This window comes from Pristiophorus japonicus, chromosome 10 (assembly GCF_044704955.1).
Source record: "Pristiophorus japonicus isolate sPriJap1 chromosome 10, sPriJap1.hap1, whole genome shotgun sequence".
In the NCBI taxonomy this organism is placed as follows: Eukaryota; Metazoa; Chordata; class Chondrichthyes; family Pristiophoridae; genus Pristiophorus; species Pristiophorus japonicus.
The window spans coordinates 173,750,141-173,765,238 of record NC_091986.1 but is presented as its reverse complement, the minus strand read 5'-3'; the positions used below and the strand labels follow the sequence as shown (position 1 = coordinate 173,765,238).

Here is a 15,098-nt window from a genome sequence, read left to right as displayed (position 1 = left end):
GCTCTGCTGAAGCCTCTCAATGAAATCGCCCCAGTCCTCACCAACACAGTACCGTTCCTCTGTGCTACCGGTGGCCATTCTCGTGGGTCGTTGGTTCCCGTTTCTCATCGCCACTGTAAGGTTCTTACACATTACCATAAATCCACACGAGGCACAGTCTATGGTTAAGGTCACTCTGTGACCTGTACCTTTATTCACAGGACCAAGAAGTGATGACCCTGCATGGGACCACTCTTTATATACCTGGATGACCAGGTGAGGAGTGTCTCCCACAAGTTCACCCCCTGTGGTCAATGTATGCATTTCTCAAGTATATACAGTATTGCAGTGTTGTTACATGAAGGTTACATACATGACAGTGACCTTAATAACCACTGACAAAGCGGTATCTAGGAAGAAAGCAGCTCTGCTTGAAGCATGGGACATAACTCAGTGACTGCTTCCTTTGGAAAGCAAGGTCACTGCTTCACAATCAAATGAAGTGCCTGTGTCTGTATACCCTGGTGTGAGAGTACTGGTGAGTGTCATGCACCTGCAATACAGCCTCATCAGCCTGGCTTGTCTTATTTGCTCTTCACCTTCTTCCAAGACGTAAAGATAGAAGGGAATCCTCAATAGAAACGCCATTGTGCCCTGTCTGAAAAGGGGAGGAGTAAATGACAGCCCCTAAGCAAATGGCATAAAATTAGCTGTCAAGAGCAAACAATAAAAAAATACTACAGTAACAGGATTTCAACAGCACCCATAAATATATAAGCTTGCCCCTTTAAACTCACTTCTATCTTTAAGGCAGTGGCTAGGCTGCTAGTTTTATACTGGAATTATTATGAATCAGCAGAAGTGAGGCAGAAATGATAGAAACTGTGCTTATCATGCCTCAACATCATTACTGTCTCATTTACATGCACTGTCCAAAAATCGATGGCCACTTCTACCGGCTGCAGGAAATGACAGTGGAAAATGGGGTCGATGCAAAAGTTAATGGCGACCTGTTAATCCCCGGTCCATATCCCACCGCAGCCCATCTAATTAGCAACACAAAATCAGACAGATTGTGGTCCAGCATAGCATAGGCCAGGTTAGGGAGTTTTCCCTCTACACCTGGCCTATGTTATGCCGGACCTGGAAATACTAAGGCTAGGAATTTCCTCAGAGCTACTCCTGCAATGTCGGCATAATTTCACTATTAGTACAACGGAAATTCCCAGCCTCAATGGCCAGCATACTCACTGAAAACGTGTTCTGTTCCCCAGCAGTGGGCCTCCCCTCCTTGGTAAGCACTAAATTCACCTAAAACTAAATCTCAGGTGGTTTTGTAAAACCAAGATGCAAAACGATAAGAGGATTTAAAAATTATTATGTCAACATGCAAATTCAGGACATTATCTTTGGACAGCTGAATCTTAAAATTGTCGTTTAGTGTCAAAATATTAAAACACTTATTATTTTATGAGTGCTTTTTGAACAATACTAATATTACTCTGAATCTAGTTTCTTAATTTCTCAAGGGTACCTTGTCCAAAAATGCTACAAATCTATAGCTGGCGTCGCTAACTGAGAAAATCTTCTCTTCACAAAAATAAATTAGGTCATTGTCTATTTCTGGTGTGATAATGAATGTGGCCACTGGAGGGAGCTGAACTGCAGGGCAGTGTGCTGCATGGATGGGTGGATGCCTGCTGCTACACTTCCTCTGCACTGTATTCTACAAACAGATTATAATGGGTTGGAATTTGATCAGCCTTTCCGCCGTGTTTTTCTGCGGTATCCCTTTTTTTCGGTGGACAACCACCCGTTGGTAATTTAATCAAAGTGTTCCACTGGCGGGTTCAAAATATCGCTGGGGAGCGGACCACCGGCGAGTAACACTGAAAAGAACACTTCCACCGAGTTTGGTAGCAGTTCCATACTTGATGGAAAAAAAACAGCATGGAGAAACCAGCCGGAGAAGCCCTTCGATCAGCAGTAGGTATGAAACCCTGCGAAAAAAGGTAAGATATTGGGCTCAATTTTCCCCAGTTATCTGTGACGTTTTTTTGATGTAAATTAAAATATCCAAGTTTCCCCAAAGTTTCTGCGCCAGTGTAACTCAGTTTGTTACGATTTTTTAGATTAGTATTTTTTTTGCGCCATAGGGGACATAACCTGATGTCTGCGCCATGTGAGGAGACGTTTGGTCGATGGTGGGTTGGTACTTTGAAAAAAATCAAAAATTACAGAATTGCATTAGACTTCGTTGCCCTAAATATCTTCATTGAATGCCTAGCTTCCCATTCTAAGCAAGCCTATTGCGCATGCGCAGACCTGGGTGTGGTCCATACTAGGGCTTCAATCTTAGGGAGAGAGAGAGGAAAGAAGGTTAAAGTCCTATGTCCTGCTGTTTTGAGCTTCTTGCAAAGGTACAATTTAATTATGGGGGCAATATTGACAATGCCATACCTCGTTCAAGCCTTCTGCATGATGGTGCTGCGGAGGAGACAATTGATTAGACAACATCGCATGAGGAACCTCAGAGCATGTAGGATAATGGGCAGGAGGCCTAACCCACATCGGGTATATCGAGACAGGCGTTCATACCTGCACCTGAGTGATGCAGACTGAGTGAGAAGGATGCGTTTCCACAAAGATGTTGTAACCGAGATCTTTGAGTTAGTAAAAGAGGCGTCCATCCGAGAGGCGTCAGGAGGACTGCTTTGTCAGCTGAAGTAAAGGTTACAGCTGCACTTTCATTCTATGCATCAGGATCATTCCAGGTCACAACTCGGGATGTGTGCACCATTTCTGCAACACAATATCTGCTTTCGGCAGGTGACAGCCGCACTATATGCCTGGAGGAATGACTACATAAAGTTCCCTAAGACTGCCCAGGCAATGTGTGACAGGACTGTGGGCTTCTTCAGGATCACTGGCTTCCCAAAGGTAGAGGGTTGCATTGATTGTACCCACATCACCTTGCGAGCATCTTTGGAGGATTCCGAGATATACAGGAACAGAAAAGGCTTCCACTCCATTAATGTGCAGCTCTTGTGTGACGACATGCATCGCATCATACCAGTTGATGCGAGATACCCTGGGAGCACCCATGATGCGTTCATCCTATGCGAGAGCGCTATATCTGCCATGTTTCAGCAGCAGCCAGAAGGGCAGAGCTGGCTGCTGGGAGACAAAGGGTACGGCCTCGCCACCTGGCACATGACACCCCTACGCATAACCCGGACAGAAGCTGACCGTGAATACAACATGCCGTACATTGCAACGCGCAGCATAATAGAGGGGATCATTGCCATCTTGAAGCAGGGTTTCTGATGCCTGGACCATTCCGGAGGCTACTTGCAAAACTCCCCTGAGATTGTCAGTCAGTTCACTGTTGTGTGCTGCATGCTGCATAACTTAGCCATCATGGGGCAGCATCAGCTGGTAGTAGAAGACTCACCTGAGGTGAAAGTGACTGATAATGAGGAGGAACATGCAGATGATGATGATGATGATGAGGAGGAGGAAGAGGAGGAGGAGGAAGCATGCAACTACCTGAACCCAGAGCACGATGGCAGAGGAGGACAGGCCGTCGTGCCCCTTTAACAATTGCTCGAGCCTTGCACCAGCAGCTCATGCGTGAATGCTTTGCTGCCTGAAGGCTCAGCGGCAACTATTCCAAATGGACCATGTTTAGTGTTTGGACCCATTCCGTAATGTTGTGTTGTGTTACTGGAACAAATAATGGAAATTATTCTTCTTTAATTCAAAAAATTGTGTTAATAATGGAACAAATAATGGAAATGACTCAGTTATAATTTAAAATATATTTTATTGAAAAGTTTAACAAACACTTGCTTGTACTTAACTTAACTTTAATAAAAATATTCTTGCATGAAACTTTAAAGTTTTCAGTTAAGATCACTTCAAAACTTTAAGATCACTTACAAACTTTTAAACAGGTAAATTTACATCGCTTACGAAAAACCTTTAATTTGAGAACAGTTACAACAGTAACAACAACAGCAGCAGTAAAGAAAGAGTGCATCCATCTCTCCTCCACCTTATTCTAAGACCGCCCACAGCTTTTCTCGGATTGGTACCAAGCTTATTCTTTCAAGCATCTTGGGTAATGCGCACTTCTTGATGGGAGGAGCGGGCAGCCAGCAATGTGGAAGGCCCGGCTTGGGCCTTTTCAGAGGCTGGTCTGGGGATTGGAGTAGGAGTGGCAGTTGATTCCGTCAATGGCCACGGGGTCTGGGCATGTTCCCTTATTGCAGCAGCTAACTCCGACATTCCCTCCCTCATGTGTCCCGACACTGTCTCAAATACCGGCAATATTCCCTCCTTCATGTGCCTGGACAGTGTTCCCATTTCTTGTGAGAGTGTTGTTACTTCTCCCGACAGTCCAGATACCTCATCACCCACCGTACTGATGGTGTCCAGGAGTGATCAGGTAAAGTCAATGCACTCTGCACTCATTGCCATCATCTGAACTACATCTGTTAGATCCTGCACCTCAGGTGAGCGCTGTCGAGCTCTCTTTCCCCTCTTCACCCAAGGTGTAGCTTGCTGCATCCCACTGCGACCCGCAGCCTCAGATGGTGGGGCCCTGGGTGTGCCTCGCTGCACCTCACTGGAACCCACAGCCTCGGACTGTGCGAAACCATGGAATGTCCCAACACTCGTATAACTCAGGAAAGGGGCTGGTACCTCAATGGGTGGCACCAGCGCCTCCTCCAGAGTGAGTAAAACAGTGGGGGCTTCATCCGCCCCCTTCCCCTCACCCCCATGCTCTTGGTCTGTAAGGTGGAATTGGAAGATGTTCTTCTCTTCAGGCTCGTCCGCGTCTGAATCTTCTTCTGCATCGGCTTCAACCTTGTCAAGGTTGGCCCCAAGTTCTGCAAAATATAACAGTACAGACAAATGGTTAGCAGCAGAGGAGGGGGCAGGATGGGTGGCATGAGTAGGCTCACAGAGTGCAGGCAGCAGGCTCATTTGAAGGACCACGATGAATGATAGCACATTGCATCAACCGAAGCGTAGCTGACGGAGACATCCCCATGAACCGAAGCATGGCTAGCCCGCGCAGTACTTAACATTCAGGAAAGCCAGACTGTGGAATTTGCAGGACTTACCCTCTCCCTCGAGTGTGGGCCCAGTTTGTGCAGTGGTGGTTGCTTTTCTCCAGGCAGGACCCATCAAAGCAGTGACCCTCTCTTCCAAGGGTGTCAGTGGGTGCAGATTTGCCGGGCCTCCTCCTGTTCGAGTTCTTTCCCTTTTGTTGTGTGCCATCTTCCTCTGCAAAGACGAAAATATAACTTTTTAGAGAGGGTGTCTTTCTGCTGGGTGAGACATATACAGATGGTCACATTTACAATTGTAATTCCAGTGAATAAATGAAAATATTACTTACACTAACTACTTTACCAAGGTCCTGCCACTTTTTGCACCGGCCTCCAGACCTCGGGGTGGTCACCATTGCACAGTAATCTTCTGCAAGTTGGTTCCAGCGTTTCTTCATTTCTTTTGGTGAAGCTTTTATGTGACCTCTGCTGGTGTCCAGCTCGTGCCATCTGGCCTCAATTACAGTAACCAGGGCCTTCACTTCCTCGTGAAAAATTCTTGGTCCTTGAGCCGCATTGCATATTGCAGCTCCGATTTTTCCACTGAGAATTAAAGTTCTCACACAACTGGTTCTTTAAAAATGGCCGAATGCAGACCAGGTGGTGTACTGGACATGCATGCCCATAGCAGTCATGTAAAAAACATCTATTTTTTTTTCGCACATGCGCAGAATGGGGGGGTATCATTTTTTTTCGATGCAGACATTAGGCTCCACCCCCCGAAGCTAAAGGACAGGCTGCGCGGCACCAATTTTAAAAATTAGAACGGTGGAACTTGCATGTTCTTTTTTTGGAGTAGTCTGGGTCAAAAAAAACAGGTATAACTTGAAATACGCCACAAAAAAATGGCATTGGGGAAAATCGAGCCCAAAGTCTTTTTTAAAATTCTTTTGCAGCAATTCACTGGAAAAGGGTCCTATGAATGTTTTCCAATTTTTTAGTTTTGTTCTTTTGAAAAATATTTTTTGTGTTTTCCCCCCACCCTAGGCCCAACTCATAGCCTCGGACTAAATTTGAAGAGGATCGCGTTTTCCGCTGAGAATCCACGTGCAATGCCGATTTTTCCCGCCGGGCGGATTTTTTCCCATTTTTTGAGTAATTTTCTGCCAAATTGAATAATCATAGCGTTTTTTTCAGTGGTAATCCGGTGGTGGCGGTTATTGATCAAAATCCAGCCCCAATTCTATGATGTTTGAGGGGCAGATTATGTGTAAGGGACAAAGTAGTCTTTTTCTAATTAAATATTAATTTGAACTGGAGCGAGGTTAAGATATTCTGCAAATCAAATTGGGATAAGTTTGCTGATGAAAAAAAAATTAAAATATTGAGCAAGTTCAAACTAAAAAAGAAAAAAGAAAGACTTGCATTTATATAGCGCCTTTCACGACCACCGGATGTCTCAAAGTTCGTTACAGATAATTAAGTACTTTTGAAGTGTAGTCACTGTTGTAATGTAGGAAATGTGGCAGCCAGTTTATAGCAAGCTCCCACAAAAAGCAATGTGATAATGACTCTTTTATCCGTTTCTGTTATGTTGATTGAGGGATAAATATTGGCCAGGACACTGGGGATAACTTCTTCCAAATAGTGCCATGGGATCTTTTACGTCCACGTGAGAGTGCAGATGGGACCTCGGTTTAACGTCTCATCCAAAAGACGACACCTTCTACAGTACATCAGTCCCTCAGCATTACACTGGCATGTCAGCCTAGATTTATGTGCTCAAGTCCCTGGAGTGGGACATGAACCCATAAACTTCTTACTCAGGGGTGAGTGTGCTACCCACTGAGCCACAACTGACACCCCAATTCAAAATAGCTTCTCCTTGTCAGAATTTGCATGATGTATGTTCAATGTGACATTTGTTGTCTTGAGTCTTTTCTGTATTTCCGCATTTGTCCCTGACACATGTAATAATTTGTTTTTAACAATTTGGTCTGATTCCATGGCTTATCTATGGGCAGGGTTACCAACTCGGGTTGGAGGGAATCTTGAAGGTTTGATCATGTGACATTCTGACTACATGACACCTGACCATATGCTGCCTGATCATGTGACATCTGATCTACAAATGTTGTTGTATTTACCTTTGGGTCCCCTGTAGTGGAGTATTTTTTCTGTGGTTTCATGGCAGTAGCTCTTGTGCAACAAGTTCCAAGAACCAGGAGGCCACCGTGAGCAGGTGAAGAGAGAAAACTGAGAGGGGGGAAGAGGGGAAACTGAGAGGGGGAGAAGGAGGGGAAACCAAGGGGGGAGAAAGAGGGGAAACTGAGGGGGGAGAAAGAGGGGAAACTGAGGGGGGAGAAAGAGGGGAAACTGAGGGGGGCAAGAGGGGAAACCAAGGGGGGGAGAAAGAGGGGAAACCAAGGGGGGGAGAAAGAGGGGAAACTGAGGGGGGGAGAAAGAGGGGAAACCGAGGGGGGCAAGAGGGGAAACCAAGGGGGGAGAGGAAGAGGGGAAACCGAGGGGGGGAGAAAGAGGGGAAACTGAGGGGGGGAGAAAGAGGGGAAACCGAGGGGGGGAGAAGGAGCGGAAACCAAGGGGGGAGAAAGAGGGGAAACTGAGGGGGGGGGAGAAAGAGGGGAAACCGAGGGGGGAGAAAGAGGGGAAACCGAGGGGGGCAAGAGGGGAAACCAAGGGGGGAGAGGAAGAGGGGAAACCGAGGGGGGGAGAAAGAGGGGAAACTGAGGGGGGGAGAAAGAGGGGAAACCGAGGGGGAGAGAAAGAGGGGAAACTGAGGGGGGGAGAAAGAGGGGAAACCGAGGGGGGGGAGAAAGAGGGGAAACTGAGGGGGCAAGAGGGGAAACCAAGGGGGGAGAGGAAGAGGGGAAACCGAGGGGGGGAGAAAGAGGGGAAACTGAGGGGGGAGAAAGAGGGGAAACTGAGGGGGGGAGAAAGAGGGGAAACTGAGGGGGGGAGAAAGAGGGGAAACTGAGGGGGGAGAAAGAGGGGAAACCGAGGGGGGGGGAGAAAGAGGGGAAACCGAGGGGGGCAAGAGGGGAAACCAAGGGGGGAGAGGAAGAGGGGAAACCGAGGGGGGGAGAAAGAGGGGAAACTGAGGGGGGAGAAAGAGGGGAAACTGAGGGGGGGAGAAAGAGGGGAAACTGAGGGGGGAGAAAGAGGGGAAACCGAGGGGGGGGGAGAAAGAGGGGAAACTGAGGGGGGGAGAAAGAGAGGAAACCGAGGGGGGGAGAAGGAGCGGTAACCAAGGGGGGAGAAAGAGGGGAAACTGAGGGGGGGAGAAAGAGGGGAAACCGAGGGGGGGGAGAAAGAGGGGAAACCGAGGGGGGGGAGAAAGAGGGGAAACCGAGGGGGGCAAGAGGGGAAACCGAGGGGGGCAAGAGGGGAAACCAAGGGGGGGAGAGGAAGAGGGGAAACCAAGGGGGGAGAGGAAGAGGGGAAACCGAGGGGGGGAGAAAGAGGGGAAACCGAGGGGGGCAAGAGGGGAAACCAAGGGGGGAGAGGAAGAGGGGAAACCGAGGGGGGGAGAAAGAGGGGAAACTGAGGGGGGGAGAAAGAGGGGAAACTGAGGGGGGAGAAAGAGGGGAAACTGAGGGGGGGAGAAAGAGGGGAAACTGAGGGGGGGAGAAAGAGGGGAAACCGAGGGAGGGAAAGAGGGGAACCGAGGGGGGAAGGGAAAAGGGGAAACTGGAGGGGGGGAGGGGAAACCGAGGGGGAGAAACTGAGGGTGGGGAGCAATTCAGAGGGGAAATAAAAAGTGGGAGTAACTTTGATTCCGCCAGTAACTAATGGTAAATCTCTGAAAATGCACTAATAACTAACTGTAATATTGGTAACACTCAGATTGCCCTCATAACTAACAGTAATACAATAACTCATTGATAGTCTATATGTAACTAGTAGTAAAAGGTGTAATGTCCTGGCATCCTACCTGTGACTAGTAGGAATCCTATAAACTGCTGATATTCACCCTGAAACCATAGCCAGAATTCCCTCGAACTGCACAAAGGGTCAGGCTCCCTAGTCTATGCCACGTGTAACTGGTCCCATCTCTCTCCCGATCTCCTTGGACTCCAGTTCTGCGTGAAGGTAACAACTCTGAACTGGGAACCTCAATCAGAGCTGATCTGTACTTGGACTTCACGTGTCAAAACCAGACAGTACAGACTGCCCTGAACCAAAGTGAGAGATCGCACACAGTGTCAGTGTTTGGGGACTTCTCACAGGGCCCTAAATTCAGCTCAGCACCAACATTTCTAAACCACTCCCTGAGCATGGATTCAATAGAGGAGGTCTTTCATAGAATGATAGAAATTACAGCATAGGAGGAGGCCATTTGGCCCCCGTACTGGCACTCTCTCCTGTAACCTCCAGTAACCTCACCACCCACCCCCTCCCCCGATTTCAGAGTCCCCTAAACCTTCACCTCCACAGTTTCAGATACCATCACCACCCCACGATTCTCGAGCCCTCACTCAGGTGCGTTCTTCTCCTTCTGAATCCACACTGACTGCTGTTTATTTGCTTATTATCATACAGATAATTAGAAAGTTTCCTCCTGATAATCAATTCCATTATTTTGCACAGAATTGAGGTAAAATGAATGGGTCTGTAGTTTTCTTGTGTCTGTATAGGTGCCACATTAGCCCGTGTTCAATCTATCAGTGCCTTTCCTGTGTCTGCAGACTCTCAGAATGATTGTTGTTGCACCACAGATCACCTCTTTAGTCTCTCTTAGATTTCTGGTAAAAATATCAACTCTCCTCGGCGATTTACCTTTCTGAGTCCTTTTAGTCTGTCTCGGGTTTCTATCTTATTTATATCAAAATCATTAAGTTTGCATAAGTTATTTCTGTTTGGAAGGGGCATATTGCTTTTGTCTTCCCTTGTGAATACTTGGAGAATGTAATCATTCAGAGTATTTAATATCTAGTGTCCACTCTCCGTTTCAAGCCTGTTTGCGACCCCTTTTGTAAAAGAAAGTAATTTCTCACCAACCCGGTTGAATTGTTTGAGGACGTTACTGGGTTGGTGGATGAAGGTAGCCTTATTGATATTGTATACCTAAAAAGGTTAAATTATGAGGACAAGTTACATAGACTAGGTTTGCAATCCCTTGTTTACAGAAGATTAAGGGATGATTTAATTGAGGTGTTTAAGATGATTAAAGGAGTTGATGAGGTAGACAGAGAAAAATTATTTCCTCTGGTGGTGGAGTACGGAACAAGGAGCATAACCTTTAAATAGAGCTAGGCCGTTCAGGGGTCATGTCAGAAAGCACTTCTTCACACAAAGGGTAGTGGAATTCTGGAATTCTCTTCTCCCAAAAAGATCTTGTGGCTAGGTCAATTGAAAATTTCAAAACTGAGATTGATAAATCTTTGTTAGGCAGGCACATTAAGGGTTATGGAACCAAGGCGGGTAGATGGAGTTAAGAGTCAGATCAGCCATGAGGAGAGACTGGATCAACTGGGCCTTTATTCATGGAGTTTAGAAGGATGAGAGGGGATCTCATAGAAACATATAAGATTCTGACGGGACTGGACAGGTTAGATGCGGGAAGAATGTTCCTGATGTTGGGGAAGTCCAGAACCAGGGGACATAAACTTAGGATAAGGGGTAGGCCATTTAGGACTGAGATGAGGAGAAACTTCTTCACTCAGAGAGTTGTTAACCAGTGGAATTCCCTGCCGCAGAGAGTTGTTGTTGCCAGTTCACTGGATATATTGAAGAGGGAGTTAGATATGGCTCTTACGGTTAAGGGGATCAAGGGGTATGGAGAGAAAGCAGGAAAGGGGTACTGAAGGAATGATCAGCCATGATCTTATTGAATGGCAGTGCAGGCTCGAAGGGCCGAATGGCCTACTCCTGCACCTATTTTTCTATGTTTCTTTCTATGTTTCTATGATCTAATTGAATGGTGGAACAGATTTGAGGGGCTGAATAGCCTAATCCTCTTCCTATGTTATTATGATTTTCAAGAAGTCCTTGACAAGGTACCAAATAATAAGCTGCAAAATAGAATCTTGTAGGATTAGAAGCCGGTTTTGGGTTAGATAAGGAATTGGTTGTGTTCTCATAGACAGAAGGTTGTTATTAGCAGCAGTGGTTCTGCATGGGGCCCCATTATTAGTGAAGTCCTGCAAGGAGCAGTTTTAGGACTGTTGCTCTTCAACATCTTTATTAATGATTTCGGTGAATGTGCCAGGGATACAAATATTTGTGTGAGTTTTATGATCTTAGATGAGAAAAATAAAGTTCTGAAGGGAGAATGGGTCAAAATCTGGGTCATTTCATATAGATAAATGCCAATGCCAAACATGTGTACACCACAAAGGGCTGTGAACTTAAGGTTATTCAGTAGGAGAAAGGCCTAGATGTTATAGGACATGATTTTTTGAAAGTTCATGACCTGTGTTGTAAAGCTATCGCAAAAGCAAATAGAGTTCTCGGATGAATTGCCAAATACAAAACAAAAAAATACTATACTGGCCTGGGTTGGGCCTCATTTAGAAAACTATGTAGATTTGGTTCCTTCACAAGGTCGCTGATAATAAAGGCGCTGGAAAAGAGGCGGAGAAGGGCCATTAGATTGATAGCTAGTTTAAAGACACTTAGGCTAGAATTTTGCAGGGCTCAGCGGGCACGATCGGTGGCGGGACGGGTGGGAATATGTTTTTTTTTGACAGCACGTCGGGACCCTGTTACCAACCCGCCACACACCTTTCCCAATGTCGGGTCTGTCAGTGTTGAGCAGATTTGACACGCAGGGCGGGGGACCCAATTCAGATCATTAGTGGCTTGTTTAGAGCCACTTAAGAATGATTTTCAGCTCACCTTCTGCATTTGACAGCTCGCCCACGGGGTCCATGCTGGTCGTGGACCATGTCTGTCAAGCTGAGGCAGGAGTTCAGTGGCCATTGAATCAGCTGTTAAGTTGACAGCTTGAAATGTAGAGTAAAAGCTCCCACGTTACAGAGATATCGTCCCTCAGCCACAAGCTCTTCCTCACTGTATTTCCACAACAGATTCAAGATGCTGCAAGGTTTTACACAAGTCTCCATCCAGTCTGACCTCATTACCTCTCTCACCATTGATAGATCGCTTCTGTCATCTCTACTTCATCTATTCCATCAACATGGGTGCCCTTTATACTCTCTCACCTTGGTCCTCAGAATCCCACCACGATCATCCCCAACACCAGCAGCACCAGGCACACAAGCAGCACCAACACCACCAACCTTCTCCACAATCAACTGATGCTGCACAGGACACAGGGCATCAGCACTCGAGCACATTGCTGCCCAGGAGGCCAGGGATGGTCTCACCATGGCCAGATTTACTTTACTTAATGCTGTACACCCCGGCTGCCACATGATGTGCCAGGTTGACACCATCCCACATCAACACCATAAAGCATCCTTACAATGCCCAAGCCATTCCTTTCACACTCATCACCATTGTGGTAGGTACCGTTATGTCTCACCATTCACTGCAACTCACTAAGCCACTTCCAAAGGTGCACACAAATCTGTCCAAGAATGCACCATGTTGAGAATAAAGGTTTCAATGTTTGATACCACCTGAACAGAAACTTTATATCAACATTGCATAAAACACCCAAGTGCCTACCCTTGTGTATTGTTAGTTGGTATGATTATTACTAGGATTAGAGTGAGTGTGAGGGTGGCTAATGAGATGCGGATGTGATAATATAGAGGGGGATGGGTGGAGGTGTGAGTAAGGATGTGCAGGAGTAGGGTAGGGAAGGCAGAATGATGCGGATATGATGAGAGGCGCAGCAGGATGAAGTTGAGTATTGCTTTATACTAACGTTTCGTAATCTACTGAGATCATTGAAACGTTTGTGGCACTGCGCCCAGGTACTTCTGACCACATCTCTGCTTGTCCTCTCCTCTGCAATGTTCAACCAGGATGTGTTGATCTCCTGGGAGGTCTCTTCCACCCATGGGAGGGGAAGAGGGCCTCCCTTCGTGCTGTGACTCCCTCCATAAGCATATGGAGGGAGCCATGAGAAAGCCTGGGTGCAGCCCTCTGCCTCTGTGTAGTGATTGTCAGTGTTTGCAGCACCTCAATGCTGTAGAATACTGACAGCACAACTGTCAAACTAAATTTGCGCATGGTCCCTTTATGGAAACAAGCTGATGACGTGTCATCATATGTCGTCATCAGACCAACTTCCTCTAGTTGGCCGGGAAACGCGGTGGGTGGGCTTAACAAGCCCAATCGGGGGAAATTCATTTCACAGAGCGGCCTGGAGCCAGCAGCAAGGTCGGGACCCGTCACCGACATCGCCCGCCATGGACCCGCCGAGGTTGGTAAAATCAACCATGATAGACTTAGAGAGTTGTGGATTTTTCCATGTGGATAGGCCATTTGAGTTATATGTGGGAAATTGAGTGGGGCAGCAGCAGCATCTTAAAAGGGAGATATAGAAGTGCCGCGAGTGAAAACAAGCCACACTTAACATTTTTGCAGAAGCTAGAGAAACAAGCAGATTAAATTTAGAAGCTGTTAAGGCTCAAAGCCAGAAATTACAGATATAAGAATGTGTCTCAAGCCTCCAATCAGCTTGCCCTGACTCCAGCTGAGGATTCTTTACTTTTATATCGACAATGGCTACCTCCTGATTTGTACTTCCCATGGTTGGTGGACAGGAGGAGGATGTGGTGATCGCAACTCGGGTGGAGACAAAATTGGAATGGGGGGTGGAGGGGGTTCTAACTGCATCATCTGATGCTGATTAGGATATATATATATGAAGCACTTTCCTGTGACAAGCAGGAGCCTCTGGCTGCCTGGATCGAGGTCCACCTGGAAATGGGGATGAACAGAAATGCTTCCATTCCATGTGCTAGTTTAGTCCTACTACTGTTCCATTTATAAGCGCAGATGGGGCAGTCAGGACACAGAAACCTTTCCCATGTCTTTAAAGCTGTTCCACTTGTCTTTGGTACTTCTGTAACTTAGGTCATATTAGAGAAAACTGTCTTATTTCTCATGCTAACCTGTTGATCTGTAGCAAACCACTTATTGTTAGCTTGGAATTTTTTGCCTTAAAGATATCGAATCACAGTAGTTTGTTGCACAGATTAGGAGTTCATAATCTCTATAGGAGCCCACAATATTATGAGGTGCAATAGTCTTCAATTACTTGGGGGTGTGGGAAGTTGTTGGCGGCAAGGGAAGATACCCTGAACATCCTTCTACAGCTCGAACCATCTCTGTCTGAGACTGCAAGCCCTAATTGAATATTATAGGCTCCTAAACATAGAACAATGAACCTGTCTCCTGGCAATCACAGAGTGTTGCTTGTTAACTAACTTCCAGTTGTTCTAGGGAGAAATAATTGGAATACATGGCACATTACCCTAAAATGAAAATAAATAAGTAACAGTCCAGCTCCTCACAAAAAATGAGGTATTCAATATTTAAATGAAAACAAAATATATTTTACCTTCTCGGACTATACCTTACTCTGGTTAAAAAGGACTTCCTCCGTAGCAGTTAATGTCCTTCACTCGGTTTGTTTAAGTGCCAATGAAATGTTTGAACAGAATCACATTATTCAACATTAGCATTGTATGTGAACTAATACTTGGAAGATGATATTTGAAGTTAGGATGGGACCATGTGATACAGAAAATATGGAATCATTTCAAGGACACCCTCAAAGCCGCCTTGATAAAGTGCAAAGTGCAACATCCCCACCGGCACCTGGGAATCCCTGGCCAAAGACCGCCATAAGTGGAGGAAGAGCATCCGGGAGGGCGCTGAGCACCTCGAATCTTGTCGCTGAGAGCATGCCGAAAACAAGCGCAGGCAGCGGAAGGAGCATGCGGCAAACCAGTCCCACCCACCCTTTCCTTCAATGACTGTCTGTCCCATCTGTGACAGAGACTCTAATTCCCATTTTGGACTGTACAGTCACCTGAGAACTCACTTTTAGAGTGGAAGCAAGTCTTCTTCGATTTCGGGGGACTGCCTATGATGACTATGATGATTGCGTTAACCAAA

At 46.4% G+C, this 15,098-nt stretch overlaps 1 protein-coding gene across 1 annotated transcript in view; it reads right to left on the bottom strand.

The window, feature by feature from the left end:
- Nucleotides 1-15,098, bottom strand: part of kl (klotho) — a 168,261-nt gene that overhangs the window by 32,868 nt on the left and 120,295 nt on the right. The window lies entirely within an intron of this gene.